The 16157-nt window shown below is 45.5% G+C and overlaps 1 long non-coding RNA gene across 1 annotated transcript; it reads right to left on the bottom strand.

Annotated features, from left to right (window-relative positions):
- Positions 1-1949: 1949 nt before the first annotated feature.
- LOC309338064 lies at positions 1950-15305 on the bottom strand. The gene is made up of 4 exons (XR_014154658.1): positions 15213-15305; positions 10091-10241; positions 4425-4535; positions 1950-2056 (listed from the first exon to the last, which is right to left on the bottom strand). It is a non-coding gene; the product is annotated as an uncharacterized lncRNA (long non-coding RNA).
- Positions 15306-16157: the final 852 nt, after the last annotated feature.

Genomic DNA, 16157 nt, shown 5'->3' with positions numbered 1-16157 from the left:
TTATGTCAGGAAGCATCGCCAATGATGCCTGTCTGTTATTCCTTTTTTCATAGGAGCAGCTGTGCGCATTTGGATTGCCGGCCACAGCATCATGCACTGAGCTGGCAAGCACCCTGACGAGTCTGGACTGGGGGCGCCATCTTGGCCTTCCTGCCCATGTTTCTAGCTCCAGTCCGCATCTGGATTGTGGGGCACAGCATTGTTTACTGGGCTGGCATCAGAGCTAGGCAGTCTGGAAGGGGACTGGGTCTTGGCCTCCCGCAGCATGTGCAGGTGTTGTGGATGTCCAGGCGCAGAATGCAGTGGAGCGAATTCATCCCGCTAATTAAGCAGAGGGTGCTTTCGGATGCCCCCCCCCCATGGCAATTGTGGTTCAGCTGGGGGAGAACGATGTAGCAACTTATGATTGCTTTACTTTGCGCTCCACGATTCAGAGAGACTTGGGGGAATTGGTGACCTTAATACCCACAGTTAAAATATTTTGGTCACAATTGCTGCAAAGGCGCAATTGGCACGGCATTTCTCGACCTGAGGCTGCTGAAAGGGCCAGGAAGCGCATTAATTCCGCAGTGTGTAAGAAGGTGGCGGATTTGGGTGGGTTGGTTATTTCCCGCCCGGATGTTACCTTCAAGGCTCTGGCCCTTTACCGCAATGATGGGGTACATCTCTCTGTACTGGGAAATGATGTTTGGTTGGATGCGGTAACTGCAAGGTTGAAGGTTGGGTTGGGATTGTGAGTGGTTGGCGGCGAGCGTAAAGGGCTCGATTGGCGGTTAGGCATTGGTTATAAATTGGTGGAGGAGGGGTTAGGATAGGCTGGGCCTGCCCCTCCATGGTTGCTGCGGAAAGGGAATTCCGTTAAAGGAATCCTGGGGCTTGCCATCTTTTCGTCCAATCCCTGGAATGGGACTAGGGCCGGCAAGCCTTCGGGGAGCATGCGGATGAGAATTGAGGGTCTGTGACCCAGCTCCATTTCTCCCCGACTTGCTTTCCCCCGCACTGCCTTTCGGTGATGCCCGGAAGTCAGTTCTGTCCCCAGGCGGGGGGACAGATAGTCTTAACCAGTGCCTAAACAACCACTCACAGTTTTGCATTTAAATAAAGTTGTGGCCAAAATTATGCCAAAAACCTTAAACAAAAATTAAGTGTGCGTTGTGAGTTATTTGGGGGGTGGCTTGGGGACCTTGACACGCAACTCTGAAAATTCCTGGTAGGAACTTCATGCAAAAGGGTAGTGCTGGCCATCAATGTGATCTTGGGCAGAGTGAGCAAGAGTTACAGCTAAAATGGGGGGTGGGGGGATTTGAATTTGAAAAACAAGCTACACTTGCTATTATTGATTAGAGAGAGAGAAAGAGAAGAAGGGGGGATTACTTTATTTTTTGCTGTACGCAGGGATGTAGAGTGGCAGCTGATGGATAATAATATTGGTAAATACTGGGGGGGGGGTGTTATCTAGAGATTAATTGAGAATATGAGCAGAAACACGGGTTCATCTTGGACATACCTTATAAGGAGAGTGGGAAGCCAGTTTTGGGAAATTGTATTAATTAATCTAATTTGGCAAGATTTGTAATAATTAGGAAAATCAATAAAAATAATTGGCCAAAAATAAATAAATGGCAGGGCCACTCCTGTCAAAAGGCAAGACTGCCAAAGGCTGAAATTGATGTCTGAATGGTGCAGCAAGACTTAGTAATAATAATAATAATAATAATAATAATAATAGTAATAATAAAACATTGGCTCCTACAAAGCAGATTGCAGAAATTCAATAAGAAACATAGTTTTCAATTGATTGTGAAGTACTAAACACTGGCAATCATTATTACAAGACATCTGCTGTGATGACAGCTTGGAGACCCAAGAGAAATCATCTAAACGTTCATATCAACGTTCATATCAAACAGTGTAGAAAGGTGAGGATAGGGATAAGGCAAACAGATGGCTAAATGTTTCTTGTATTTATTCCACAGCGACATATTTGATGGTTGTGTGGACCCTTTGAAGACACAGTTGTTGATTTCCTTGCTTCTGCAGCTCTCAAGGATGTTTGCTGGAATACAGCCAGAGTTAGTAATGCTTTGGTTTTTATTTCGGATGCCTGAAAGAGTAAACAGGGAAGTTTGTGACTCCAGAAAACACTGAGGAAAACCTTATAAACCTACTGCTCTCAAATAACTGGTAACTTTGACCTGGCTCTGAAAAAGCTGCCACCTAATCAAACATGGCTCATTAGCCATGTATCATCAGACCATACCAATTTACTGCATATTGTCACGATTATACATAGAAAAACTAAGCACATGGTGGGGGGGGGAGGGGTCCCTTCATTCAGACAGCAGATCTTGATTCAGTTACCTGGGCTAACATCAGGTTTCACACCTTAAATATGAAGTAGAGCTTGTCTTGCCTAAACTTCTGAAGCCTCAGATGTCTCCCCTATTGACCATAATGGAATAATTAATAAATACTCATTGGTGGGTTTGTGGTTGTTGTTTTTTAAAGTTGTTTGGATGAATTTGATGAAATGTGCCCAAATGCAGTAGCCCCTTTTTGCGAGGGGCTAGTCCACCAAATTTCAGACAAATGGGTGGGAAAGGAGATTTGCGGCAACCTCAAGCCTTTGCATGGATGTGAAATGTGCAAAACAACAACAAACCTCTGGTTACGTGAAACATATTCAATAAACACACGAGGTAACTGGCTGTACATTTGAAAAAATAATACATACTATTCATTGTATTGAATTGTAGATTTCAACAGAAGTAGCTCATAATGTTCAACTACTATGCTATAAGATCCACTGTCCTGTGATATCATATATGAGTTTGTACTACTGATGAAGCCCAGGATGGCGAAACAAGGCTAATATTCCAGAAATCCTTGTCTTAGACTCTGTGAAAGGATTCTGTGGAACTGCAACAACTTTTCGTGTGGATTGCTGAACTCTATGAACAGACAGGTGGAATAGACACTTTCACATATATGGACCTTATGCATAAACTGATTAGAGAATGAACTGATCCACCGGGTCTTCTACTTTTTTCGTTGAACTTTATGAGCTGTTGAAATCTACAATTCAATACAATGAATAAAAGGTAAAGGTAAAGGGACCCCTGACCATTAGGTCCAGTCGTGGCTGACTCTGGGGTTGCGGCGCTCATCTCGCTTTATTGGCCAAGGGAGCCGGCGTACAGCTTCCGGGTCATGTGGCCAGCATGACTAAGCTGCTTCTGGTGAACCAGAGCAGTGCACGGAAACGCCGTTTACCTTCCCTCTGGAGCAGTACCTATTTATCTACTTGCACTTTGAGGTGCTTTCGGACTGCTAGGTTGGCAGGAGCTGGGACCGAACAATGGGAGCTCACCCCATTGCGGGGATTCGAACCACCGACCTTCTGATCAGCAAGTCCTAGGCTCTGTAGTTTAACCCACAGCTCCACCCGCGTCCAATCCAATGAATAGCATATATTATTTTTTCAAATGTACATCCGGTTACGTCTTGTGTGTTTATTGGATGTGAAATGTAACACTGTGATTAAGTAAAAATTGCATCCATTCCTCTGTGAAATTTTACCTCTGGCCTCACACACAGCTGGGGGGAAAGCTTTAATGTAGCCCTTGGTAAAGGGCTTGGTGGTCTCCATACATCTGCTCCCATATTTTAGCTCACTCTCACTGGTCTGGCACTTGAGCTCTGATGGTCCTCTGTGGCATTCAATCCCAGCAACGGTCTGATTTACACAAGAGGCAGTGACGACCGCCAGCTTGAATGGCTTTAAATGAGGCTTAGACAAATGAATGGAGGATAAAGGTATAAATGGCTACTAGTCACAGTGGCTATGTTCTGCTTCCACTTCATAGGCAGTATGCCTCTGAATGCCAGCTGCTGGGAATGGCAAATGTTCAGAGTGCTGTTGCGCTGATGTTCTGGGCCATCTGGCTGGCCACTGTGGGAACACGATGCTGGGCCAGGAGAGCCATTGGCCTCATCCTTTAATCTGTGATATTTTAGTGTATTTTTGGTTTTTATGGAAGCCGCCGAGAGTGGCTGGGGAAACCCAGCCAGATGGGCGGGGTACAAATAATAAATTATTATTATTATTATTATTATTATTATTATTATTATTATCATCATCATCCTGCAGGTTCTTCTTATGACTCGCTGCTCATGTAAATAAAGAGATAACCCAACCATTGAGACCAGGTAAACAGCATTTCAAGGATATTGGTTTAATAGATGTGTAGATTGCAGCTGAACCTATTTCCTCAGCCAATCATTTACAGTGTATCTCCTACAACCCCCTCCTGCTATGCAATTTACCCTTTGCTAAAGATACCCCACTAAAGATATGCAGTCATCTGGACAATTTTTCTTCTTCTTTCCTTTTTGCACTTTATCTGTCAAGCTTTGCAACTCACTTTCTGCAGCACAAAAACCTTTTAGCGCACTTGTGAAGGGAAGAACTATCTGGAGGACATTTATTTTTAGTGCATTCACCTCCCCGCCATTTGCAGTACTCTTTTGGGTCTCTGCAGAGGAAGAAAAAAACATTAAGTGAAAAGGTGGTAAAGGTAAAGGTAAAGGTAAAGGTACCCCTGCCCGTACAGGCCAGTCTTGACAGACTCTAGGGTTGTGCGCTCATCTCACTCTATAGGCCGGGAGCCAGCGCTGTCCGCAGACACTTCCGGGTCACGTGGCCAGTGTGATGAAGCTGCATCTGGTGAGCCAGCGCAGCACACGGAACGCCGTTTACCTTTCCGCTGGTAAGCGGTCCCTATTTATCTACTTGTACCCGGGGTGCTTTCGAACTGCTAGGTTGGCAGGCGCTGGGACCGAACGACGGGAGTGCACCCCGCCGCGGGGATTCGAACCGCCGACCATGCGATCGGCAAGTCCTAGGCACTGAGGTTTTACCCACAGCGCCACCCGCATCCCTAAAAAGGTGTAGTATTTATTTATTTATTTGATAAATTATTGATAGTTCTTCCGCTCAGAGGGACCCAGGGCTACAGACACAACACAAGAAAAATGATTGAATATATCCAAAACCTATTTAAAACATATATATCAGGTACGACCAACTTCCAAGAGACTGCAATCTACTCCCATTATTAAAAAAAAGAAACTGGCCGTGATCTACCCATTGGATTGACCAGAGTTGCTGTGCTATTTGGGGGGAAAGCTTCATCAAAGTTGTTGAGCTTTTTTGGGGGGAGGATGAGCCAAAGTTGTTGAGCTTTTGGGGGGAGGGGGGAGGATGCCGCAATCAACCAGGATCGACCAGGTACATCCCAATATACAGGTACAGGCCAGATATACAGTCATACCTCGGGTTACAGCCGCTTCAGGTTGTGTTTTTTCAGGTTGCGGACCGCCGAAACCCGAAAGTACTGGAACGGGTTATTTCTGGGTTTCGGCAGTCGCCCATGTGCAGAAGCGCTAAATCACGCTTTGGGCAGGTGCGTCAACTTGCAAGCCGCGCGTGCGCAGACACGGGTTGCGAACGCTGCGGGTTGCGAACATGCATCCCGCACTGATCACATTCACAACCCGAGCATCCACTGTATATGATCTCACAGCTAGTCACAGAATCATAGAATTGTTGAGTTAGAAGTTACTTCAAGGGTCATCTAGTCCAACCCCCTGCAATGAAGGAAGATGGCCATCCAACCTCTGCTTCAAAAGACCTCCAATGGAGGAGAATCCGCCACCTTCTGAGGGAGTCCATTCCACTGTTGAACAGCTCTTATCATCATAAGGTTCTTCCAGATGTTGAGTTGGAATCTCCTTTCTTGTAAGTTTAATCCATTGGATCAGGTCCTACCCTCTGGAGCAGGAAAAAGCAAGCTTGCTCCATCTTCCATGTAAAAGCCCCTAAGATATTTGAAGATGGCTATCTACTCTCATTCTCCTCTTCTCCAGCCTAAACATACCGAACTCTCTCAATAAGCTTTGGTCTCCAGACTCCAGAGTTAACCAGGGCTATTGACCATCGCTCTGATATGCCCTCTTTGATTCCTTGGAGCCCAGATAGCACTGTGGTTTCCCCTGGAGCTGAGGGCAATGAAACAAACACTGAGATGGCTAGAGTGGCAGTGGTGAAAAACTCATTCTGAATCTGACTGGACATGAGTTAATGCTCAATGTCGAGCCTACCAAGTGGTGGTAGCAATAGCGAAGAGGACCTTCTTCGCCGCCTCTATTTCATCTGCAGAAAACAGCAGCAGGAGACTCTTTCAGGTGGTTCACAATTTAACAGAACCACCAGTGCTATCGGGGCCTGGTAAGGGCCCCAGGATCTCTTGCAACGATTTTGCAAAGTCTTTTTTGCAGATAAAGTCACTCAGATTCAGAAAGAGGTAGACTCCACCATGGGAGCAGGGGCAGGGTGGGAGAGTGCAAGAGCCCTGTCTAGTCAAGGTGCGTGGAATCAATTCCAATCTGTTAACCTCCAAGGATATGGACAGGCTGCTTGGATGAATGAAACTGACCACCTGTCTCCTTGATCCTTGCCCATCCTGGCTCATAAAAGTGAACCAAGAAGGGCTGGGTGATGGGCTCTGCACGGTGGTGAATGCTTCTCTCTGTGAGGGAGCCTTCCCAGATCCGGCCAATTTCACCAACTATCACCCAGTCTCAAATCTTCCATTCTTGGGTCAGGTGATTGAGCAGGTGGTCACTGAACAACTCCAGGCATGCCTGGAGGATGAGGACCATTTGGATCCCTTCCAATTAGGATTCAGGCATCAACATGGAACTGAAACTGCCTTGGTCACCCTGGTCAATGATCTCCAGCGGGATAGGGACAAAGGTGAAATCTATTTCCTAGTTCTGCTGGATCTCTCAGCAGCCTTTGATACCATCGACCATGACATCCTTCTGGACCATTTAGAGGAGCTGGGAGCACTGTTATACAATAGTTCCACTCCTTCCTCCTGGGCTGTGTCCAGAAAGTGGTGTGGGGAGGATAAGTATTCAGACCCCTGGGCTCTCACTTGTGGGGTGCCTCAGGGTTCCATCGTCTCCCCCATGCTTTTTAACATCTATATGAAACCGCTGGGAGAGATCAGCAGGGGGTTTTGGCTGGTTGTATGCTGAGGAAACCCAGCTCTACCTCTCTTTTAAATAAGAACCAGTGAAGGTGGTGAAAGTCCTGTGTGAGTGTCTGGAGGCAGTTGGAGGATTGATGGTGGCTAACAGATTGAGGTTGAATCCTGGCAAGACAGAAGTATTGTTTGGGGGGGACAGGGGGTGGGCAGGTGTAGAGGACTCCCTGGTCCTGAATGGGGCAACTGTACCCCTGACTCACAGCTGTCCATGGAGATGCAGGTCAATTCTGTCTCCAGGGCACCTGTCTATCAGCTCTGTTTGGTACGCAGGCTGAGACCCTACCTGACCACAGACTGTCTCGCTAGAATGGTGCATGCTCTAGTTATCTCCTGCTTGGACTACCGCAATGCGCTCCATATGGGGCTACCTTTGAAGGTGACCCAGAAACTACAGCTAATCCAGAATGCGGCAGCTAGACTGGTGACTGGGAGTGGCTGCTGAGACCATATAACACCGGTCCTGAAAGACCTACATTGGCTCCCAGTACTTTTCCAAGCACAATTCAAAGTGCTGGTGCTGACCTTTAAATCCCTAAATGGCCTCGGCCCAGTATACCTGAAGGTATACTCCACCCCCATCATTCAGCCCGGACACTGAGATCCAGCTCCGAGGGCCTTCTGGCGGCTCCCTCACTGTGAGAAGCCAAATTACAGGGAACCAGGCAGAGGGCCTTCTCAGTAGTGGCACCCGCCCTGTGGAATGCCCTCCCATCAGATGTCAAGGAAATAAACAACTATCTGACTTTTAGAAGACATCTGAAGGCAGCCCTGTTTAGGGAATGTTTTTAATGTTTGGTGCTCTATTGTTCTTTTAATTCTGATGGGAATTGCCCAGAGTGGCTGGGGAAGCCCAGCCGAGGGTGGGGTATAAATAAATTATTATTATTACTACTACTACTACTACTACTACTACCACCACTACCACTACTACTTATGAATCTGCTTTATAGCAAAACTCAGGTCTAGGGGGATGAAGGAGTACAAAAACAGAAAGGGAAGGGCACATCTCAGAAACATTGCCACCCTATTAGCCTGAAGGACGATTGGCCCTTCAATCAGAAGATATGACATTCCATGGGGGAATCAGTGCAACCATTCTCCCCTCTCCATTGCAGTGAGAGACTAATGGAGAAGGCTGTATGCAAAGTTAAGACCTTTCACTTTGAGTGGGCCTCACTATTGTGCATAGCACTGTGGCTCAACATGTTCCCTACCGAAGAAACCTCTGTGCCCCTGTTTTGACGACCTTTATGTGCTTAGTCCCTCAACCTGCCTGGTACCACCCTTTGCACCCAGCTTAGCTTCTACCTTGCCTCACCTCAGCACAAGACATGACAATTATATAGCAGGAGCCCATCTTGCTAGAGTAATTGGGTTCCCTCTTCTGAAAGTTTTAAGGAAGCCTTTCCCGACCCAGTTTGCTCCAGATGTTTTGAACTACAATTCCCACCATCTCTGGCTATCGGCCATGCTGTCTGGGGCTTATAGAACTTCTAGTCCAAAGCATCTGAAATGCATCAGGCTGGGAAGCACTGGGCTCAGGAATTTGTTGAGTTGCTAGGTCTTAGAAATTTCTCCATCCCAACACACCTGGATCTTCCTGATCAAAGCTCCCTACTCCCTTTTCATTCCCTTTAAAATCACCACAGAACCAGCACCTTTGTAATATCCTGTAAATCCACGTGTTTCTGTAAATCCACGTGTTTCTTAAGTGATTTCTGAATTCAGGAAAGCCAGCCCAAGCATGTCACCATGCTGCAGGGATACATTATTCACGCTCCTTTCCTTCATTGACATGTATTCTCCTACGATCCTGCCAGCACACGTTAATACACACGTTTAATTTTAATTGGACTGTGTTGACCACAGCAAACTATGGCAAGTTCTTAAAGAAATGGGAGTGCCTGATCACCTCATCTGTCTCCTGAGAAATCTCTATGTGGGGCAAGAAGCTACAGTTAGAACTGGATATGGAACAACTGATTGGTTCAAAATTGGGAAAGGAGTACGGCAAGGCTGTATATTGTCCCCCTGCTTATTTAACTTATATGCAGAATTCATCATGCGAAAGGCTGGGCTGGATGAATCCCAAGCTGGAATTAAGATCGCCGGAAGAAATATCAACAACCTCAGATATGCAGATGAAACAACCTTAAAGGCAGAAAGTGAGGGGGGATTAATGAGGGTGAAAGAGGAGAGCGCAAAATATGGTCTGAAACTCAACATTAAAAAAAAACCCCGAAGATCATGGCCACTGGGGCCATCACCTCCTGGCAAATAGAAGGGGAAGAAATGGAGGCAGTGAGAGATTTTACTTTCTTGGGTTCCATTATCACTGCAGATGGTGACAGCAGTCACGAAAATAAAAAGACACCTGTTTCTTGGGAGAAAAGCAATGACAAACCTAGAAAGCATCTTAAAAAGCAGAGACATCACCTGGCCGACAAAGGTCCATATAGTTAAAGCTATGGTTTTCCTCGTAGTGATGTATGGAAGTGAGAGCAGGACCATAAAGAAGGCTGATCGCTGAAGAATTGATGCTTTTGAATTCTGGTGGTGGAGGAGACTCTTGAGAGTCCCATGGACTGCAAGAAGATCAAACGTATCCATTCTGAAGGAAATCAGCCCTGAGTGCTCATTGGAAGGACAGATCCTGAAGCTGAGGCTCCAATACTTTGGCCACCTCATGAGAAGAGAAAACTCCCTGGAAAAGACCCTGATGTTGGGAAAGATTGAGGGTACAAGGAGAAAGGGACGACAGAGGACGAGATGGTGTGACAGTGTTCTCGAAGCTACGAGCATGAGTGTGACCAAACTGAGGGAGGCAGTGGAAGACAGGAATGCCTGGCGTGCTCTGGTCCATGGGGTCACGAAGAGTCAGACATGACTAAATGGCTAAACAACACCAAATTTTTGATTTCACCTCCATAATACTCTCCACTCTGCCACGTTAACCTGCAATATTATGGATTTACCTTTTACAGCATATGCCTCTGCTTCCATTCTGACAGTGTCCATAGAAAACAAACTGTTCTTCACAGCTAGTTCTTGCGAAGCATCGGCCACCCTTTTTTAAACATTGTTTGTAATTGATGCGTGTAGGCTTTACATAACTGTACACGAAACCTGTTCAAGAAACATAATATATCAGAATCAAATAACTGGACACTTTCTCATTCAATTCCTCTTGAATCTCCTACAACGGCTACTGTTTATTTTTATTATTTTTTTACCTTTTTTAAACAAATGCTGAGTTTCCCAAACAGGTTGGACATTTGAGGAAATCTGAGAGGAGCAAATAATACCTCAAAAAAGCTGATGAATTTTCTAAGACTTGTTTCTGAACTGGAGGTCTGCATTAAAATATAAACATGAGGCTTATAGTTCAGCTACTCCTTGGTTTTATTTAGGGTGGATTGAAAGTTGCCTATTAAAATGCTCCCTGCTTGCCAGGGTTGGGGGAGGTGATGGAACTGAGCACCTTTCTTCTTCTTTTTTGTAGAGCCAGTGGCAAAGCTGTATGCTCCGCTATCGGTGGCGGAGAGCAGGCAGGGGAATGGCATGCACCCTGGGGGGCATGGAGTGTGTTCTGGGGGTGTGGTGCGCCCCCTGCGGGTGTGTGGCGCCCAGCTTGTGTACGTGTGCATGGCGCGTGTCCGGAGGGGCCACCGCGATGGTACCCTACCTGAATAGTGGTGCCGGGGGTGGTCCGCTCCCTCTGCAGCCCTATTCCTCTGCCAGTGTTTAGAGCAATGTCAGATTCCCGTCCCTTTATAAGAGAACATGGTGGGGCTTACTGTTGAAGACACCTGCATAGGATTTTATTCACTGCAGATGGTGACAGCAGTCATGAAATTAAAAGACGCCTGCTTCTTGGGAGAAAAGCAATGACAAACCTAGACAGCATCTTAAAAAGCAGAGACATCACCTTGCTGACAAAGGCCCATATAGTTAAAGCTATGGTTTTCCCAGTAGTGATGTATGGAAGTGAGAGCTGGACCATAAAGAAGGCTAATCGCCTAAGAATTGATGCTTTTGAATTCTGGTGCTGGAGGAGACTCTTGAGAGTCCCATGGACTGCAAGAAGATCAAACCTATCCATTCTGAAGGAAATCAGCCCTGAGAGCTCACTGGAAGGACAGATCCTGAAGCTGAGGCTCCAATACTTTGGCCGCCTCATGAGAAGAGAAGACTCCCTGGAAAAGACCCTGATGCTGGGAAAGATTGAGGGCACAAGGAGAAGGGGACGACAGAGGACGAGATGGTGGGACAGTGTTCTCGAAGCTACCAGCATAAGTCTGACCAAACTGCGGGAGGCAGTGGAAGACAGGAGTGCCTGGCATGCTCTGGTACATGGGGTCACGAAGAGTCGGACACAACTAAACAACTAAACAACAGGATTTTATGTTAAATTCGAATTAACTAGGCATTAATTTGTTAATTTTTTTGAGAATCAATAAAAATTAATTGGGGGGAGGATTTCAATTGTGTGCCACCCACATACCTACCCCCCCCCCCACAGAGCTACCATTACCAGAGTTTCTTGGAAAGAGGAACTGACTGCTAAGCCGCTCTGGGAGTGCCACTCCCACCCTTGAGCGCAAGTGGATTTGCCACATCTCAACTCCCCTGGGAAGAAGACTCAAAATGGTTTAGCCCTGCGGAGGAGTTGGGGAAGGGTCAGGTGAGCTGACAGGCCAATCAGGATGGGGAAGAAGCCAGGCTTTATAAGATGGCTTCGTCCCAAACACTTTACTCTTCTCTTTGTGATTCCTTCCCTTCCTTTGTGGCATGGACTTTGCTACTTGCATGTTTGGGGGATGAGTAGGATATTTTTTGGGGGGAGCCCTAAGGAGCCCCTCCTCTTTTTCACCTACTCCCTACTGCTGGGAGTCCCATTTTTGAAGTGGTGTTTTTAATTTGCTTGTTTGGCTTTCAGTATTGGCAGGAAAGTCAAGTGGGGTGTATATTAGGGCAGTTCATAAAAAACGTTTTGAAAATGCCTGCTCCAAAGGTCTTATCTTACTAAACTAGGGATTATGTAGCTATATCTGAAATTTTATGCATATCAGTTAATATCTTGACCCTGCTCCACTGAATTGAAATTTCAGCCTTCAAAACATAGGAAAACGGTCAAGTAGACAGCTATTTTCATGGAGGAGGGTCAAGATATTAACTGATATACATGAAATTTCAGTTATAGCTATATAATCCCTAGTGTGGTAAGAGAAGACCTTTGGAGCAGACATTTTCCAAAAAAAAGTTTTTTATGAACCTCTCTAGTATATATAAAGGTAAAGGTACCCCTCACCATTAGGTCCAGTAGTGGACGACTCTGGGGTTGCACGCTCATCTCGCATTACTGGCTGAGGGAGCCGCTGACAGTTTTTCCAGGTCATGTGGCCAGCATGACTAAGCCGCTTCTGGAAAAACCAGAGCGGCACACGGAAACACCATTTACCTTCCGGCCGGAGCGGTACCTATTTACTTGCACTTTGAAGTGCTTTCAAACTGCTAGGTGGGCAGGAGCTGGGACTGAGCAATTGGAGATCACCCCATCGTGGGGATTTGAACCGCCGACCTTCTGATCGGCAAGCCCTAGGCCAAGGTTTAGACCACAGTGCCACCCACATCCCTTCTAGTATATATACCTGTGGCATAACTGGATTTAGGGAACTCTGTCATCCAACACTGTCTGGCTTTTAGGTCCTAAGTGGATTTTGTGGGATCGTTTCAAGGTGAAGGGTATCCAGCATGATATACAGAAGATGACACCTCCCAAGAAAAAATGAATCCTGAAATCAATTTCTTTTTTCTTTTTTCCCCTTTTTTGTACTCCTATGTGCTGCTATAGACTTGGCAAGCACACTGGGGTGAATGCCAACCTAGTGTGGCCACAGTGTGCTTATCAGTTTCACATACTCGAAGTTCCAATACCAATGAGGAAGAACTTGTTTGGATCTTTTCTTGCAGGACCACAAGTGGAACCTGTAAACATGCAAAGAAGTAGGGAGGGACCCAATCTCACCTTAAAGAACTTCTCTGCATCAGATATATTTTGATTTTGCTAATTATGTCGATATTGGTTGTTTGCAAATCCTCCGTGTTGTCATATTTGAATAAATATAACCTTTTCATCAGTTATGGTTTCTTGGGGCTTCTCTGAGGCTGTACTACAATGGTAGCTCTGTGAGGGGAATAGGGGATCTCCTAGCAACTCTTCACTCATTTGACGTAATGCAGCTCCCAGAATGCTTTGGGGGAAGTCATGACCTTAAAGTAGTATCGTGTTTCTTTTAATATATGCTGTGAATGAGACCTAACTTGCATGATTTTTTTCTTCAGGGGAGGCAGGTGTCATGTGGCAGCCTCTTTAAATATGTGAATGGTAGTTCATGAGAGCATAGATCAGACAAAGTCTGGTTCAGCATTCTGTTTTCAGCAGTGGCAGATAGTTGATTGTTGCAAGGTTCACTCTACGTGGGGCTGCCCTTGAAACTGACCCAGAAACTCCAGCAGGTGCAGAATGCTGCAGCGAGACTCCTTACGGGATCCCCACCACAGGATCACATTCACCCAGTGCTATACCAGCTGCACTGGCTCCCAGTGCAATACAGAATCAGGTTTAAGGTGCTGGTTTTAACCTTTAAAGCCCTATATGGCCTAGGACCCTCGTACCTGTGGGAACACCTCTTCTGGTAAGCCCCACAGAAGACCTTATGGTCTGCTAGCAACAACACTTTGAAGATCCCAGGCCCCAGGGAAATTAGACTGGCCTCGACTAGAGCCAGGGCCTTTTGGGCCCTGGCCCCAGCCTGGTGGAACACTCTCCCACAAGAGACCAGGACCCTGTGGGATTTGACATCTTTCTGCAGGGCCTGCAAGACAGAGCTGTTCCGCCAGGCCTTTGGGCAGAATGCAGTTTGACTTACTTTCCATTGTATAAAACAAGCCTGAAGGAGACCCCCAACCCACTCACAGGTCCTTGTATGATCAGTGGAAACAATTGGTCCTGGCAAGTATTAACCGCTCTCAATTCCAACCTGATAATTGCCACCTGCCCAGATTTTAATTTGTCTGAATTAATTTTAAGATGTATTTTAGTTAACTGATGTCTGTTTTTATGTATATTGTGTTGTTTTTATGATGTTAGCCCCTCTGAGCCCAGCCTCAGCTGGCGAGGGCGGGATACAAATAAAAATTTATTATTATTGCAGTGGTACCTCTGGTTATGAACTTAATTCATTCCGGAGGTCCACTGTTCTTAACCTGAGGTGCCACTTTAGCTAATGGGGCCTCCTGCTGCTGCCGCAACGCCAGTACACAATTTCTGTTCTCATCCTGAAGTAAAGTTCTTAACCCGAGGTACTACTTCTGCATTAGCGGAGTCTGTAACCTGAAGCATCTGTAACCTGAAGCGTCTGTAACCCGAGGTACCACTGTATTATTAAGGCAACAGGTGGAGCATGAAGGCAAAACGAACAGCTAAGGTGCAGAACTTTACATTGAGGTAGATAGTCTCAAAATCCTAAGGCCAGCACCGGACAACAAAACTAGAATCATAGAATCATAGAATCATAGAGTTGGAAGAGACCACAAGGGCCATCGAGTCCAACCCCCTGCCAAGCAGGAAACACCATCAGAGCACTCCTGACATATGGTTGTCAAGCCTCTGCTTAAAGACCTCCAAAGAAGGAGACTCCACCACAACTAGTAAGAACAAGTTTTAGGAGGAGCCCAACACTGTGTGCTGGAAAGAAGAATAGCTCCATATAAGATGCAAGGAGGCCTCTACACACAGCAAAAAAAAAAACAAAAAACCATAGGTTGAATAACTGTTTCTAAGGTCTTTGCTTGGAGGAAGAGACAGTGAGCTGCTAGGATGACAGAAAGTAGCAGAAGTGTTTGGCTATATGATGGAATGGTCCAGAGTGTCTCATAATGTGTCCTTTCATCTCATAGACTCTCTTGGAATCTGTCTTTGAATGCATTACTGAATTAACAGTCTAACTGGGAATTAGTTTAAGCCTCCATACTAAACTTCCCAAGGGAGTTTTCTCCCACATCATTCTGCTGACATCTTTAAACAGATCTTACTTGACTCTCTCAGGGTTCCCAAGCAGAGAAGAACAAAAAGGTGGCCGTGAGCTTTTTCCATGGCAAAAGTTGTCTGATATCTTGAAGTCACTGAAAGAGAGAAAGGGTACCAAGAGTTGTATTCAACACATAGCTTTTCTGCTTGCCCAGCCGAATAATCTCCCTTCTTCTAGCTCCATGTGCTGTTCTGGAGGTTCTCCCAACCCTCCCAAGAAGGGGTGAGGAGTGGTGGGGAAGACCCATAGCTCTAGCAGGAATTTGGCTTCTGCTAACGTGTTGAGTTAATTGAATATGGCTCCAAGACATGTAAATCACAAACTAGTACAGATCCAAACAATTCACACCTCTCATGCCAAACACTTGAGAGCAAGTTCCGTTGAACTCCATGGAAATTGCATGTTTGTATGCATGGATATGATGTTTGGGTGTGTGTGTGTTTAGTATATTAAAGTTAGATCTGTAGAGGCACAACCTTTCCATCAAAACAATGGAAATTTCTTTTTAGAAGTTTGCCAATGTAAGCAGACCAGTGTTGACTTAGAGCAATTCTCTCATTATCTACACTGGATAAAATTTCCAGTGTGTGCAGTGAGCCTTACACCCAAATAAATCGGAAGAGGATTGCAATCTCAAACAATTTTCTAAACTCTATTATATATATTTTTGTTCATTCATTCATAAACTTTATTGCACTAGCCAAAGGCCATGGCATTGTACACAGGGGGAACAAAAGGAAAAACAGCAATAGCAGTTGCTCATTGTTTCTTGGAAAGGGACATTAATTTGTTTTGATCCATATTTTTAAATGAACTGTCCAAATTAATATACTCCAGCCTAATATGTATCACATTGACATTTATTTCAATATGTACATTTATTTAACTGCTTATTTTACATAGAGAGAAAGCTTAGCTTGTTTTAACTCTAGTTTCAATAATTTTAACT

Source organism: Podarcis erhardii (genome assembly GCF_964252035.2).
Source record: "Podarcis erhardii genome assembly, chromosome: 3".
Taxonomy (NCBI): domain Eukaryota; kingdom Metazoa; phylum Chordata; class Lepidosauria; order Squamata; family Lacertidae; genus Podarcis; species Podarcis erhardii.
Note: the sequence above shows the minus strand (reverse complement) of the source record. Positions and strands in the feature narration are given on the sequence as shown.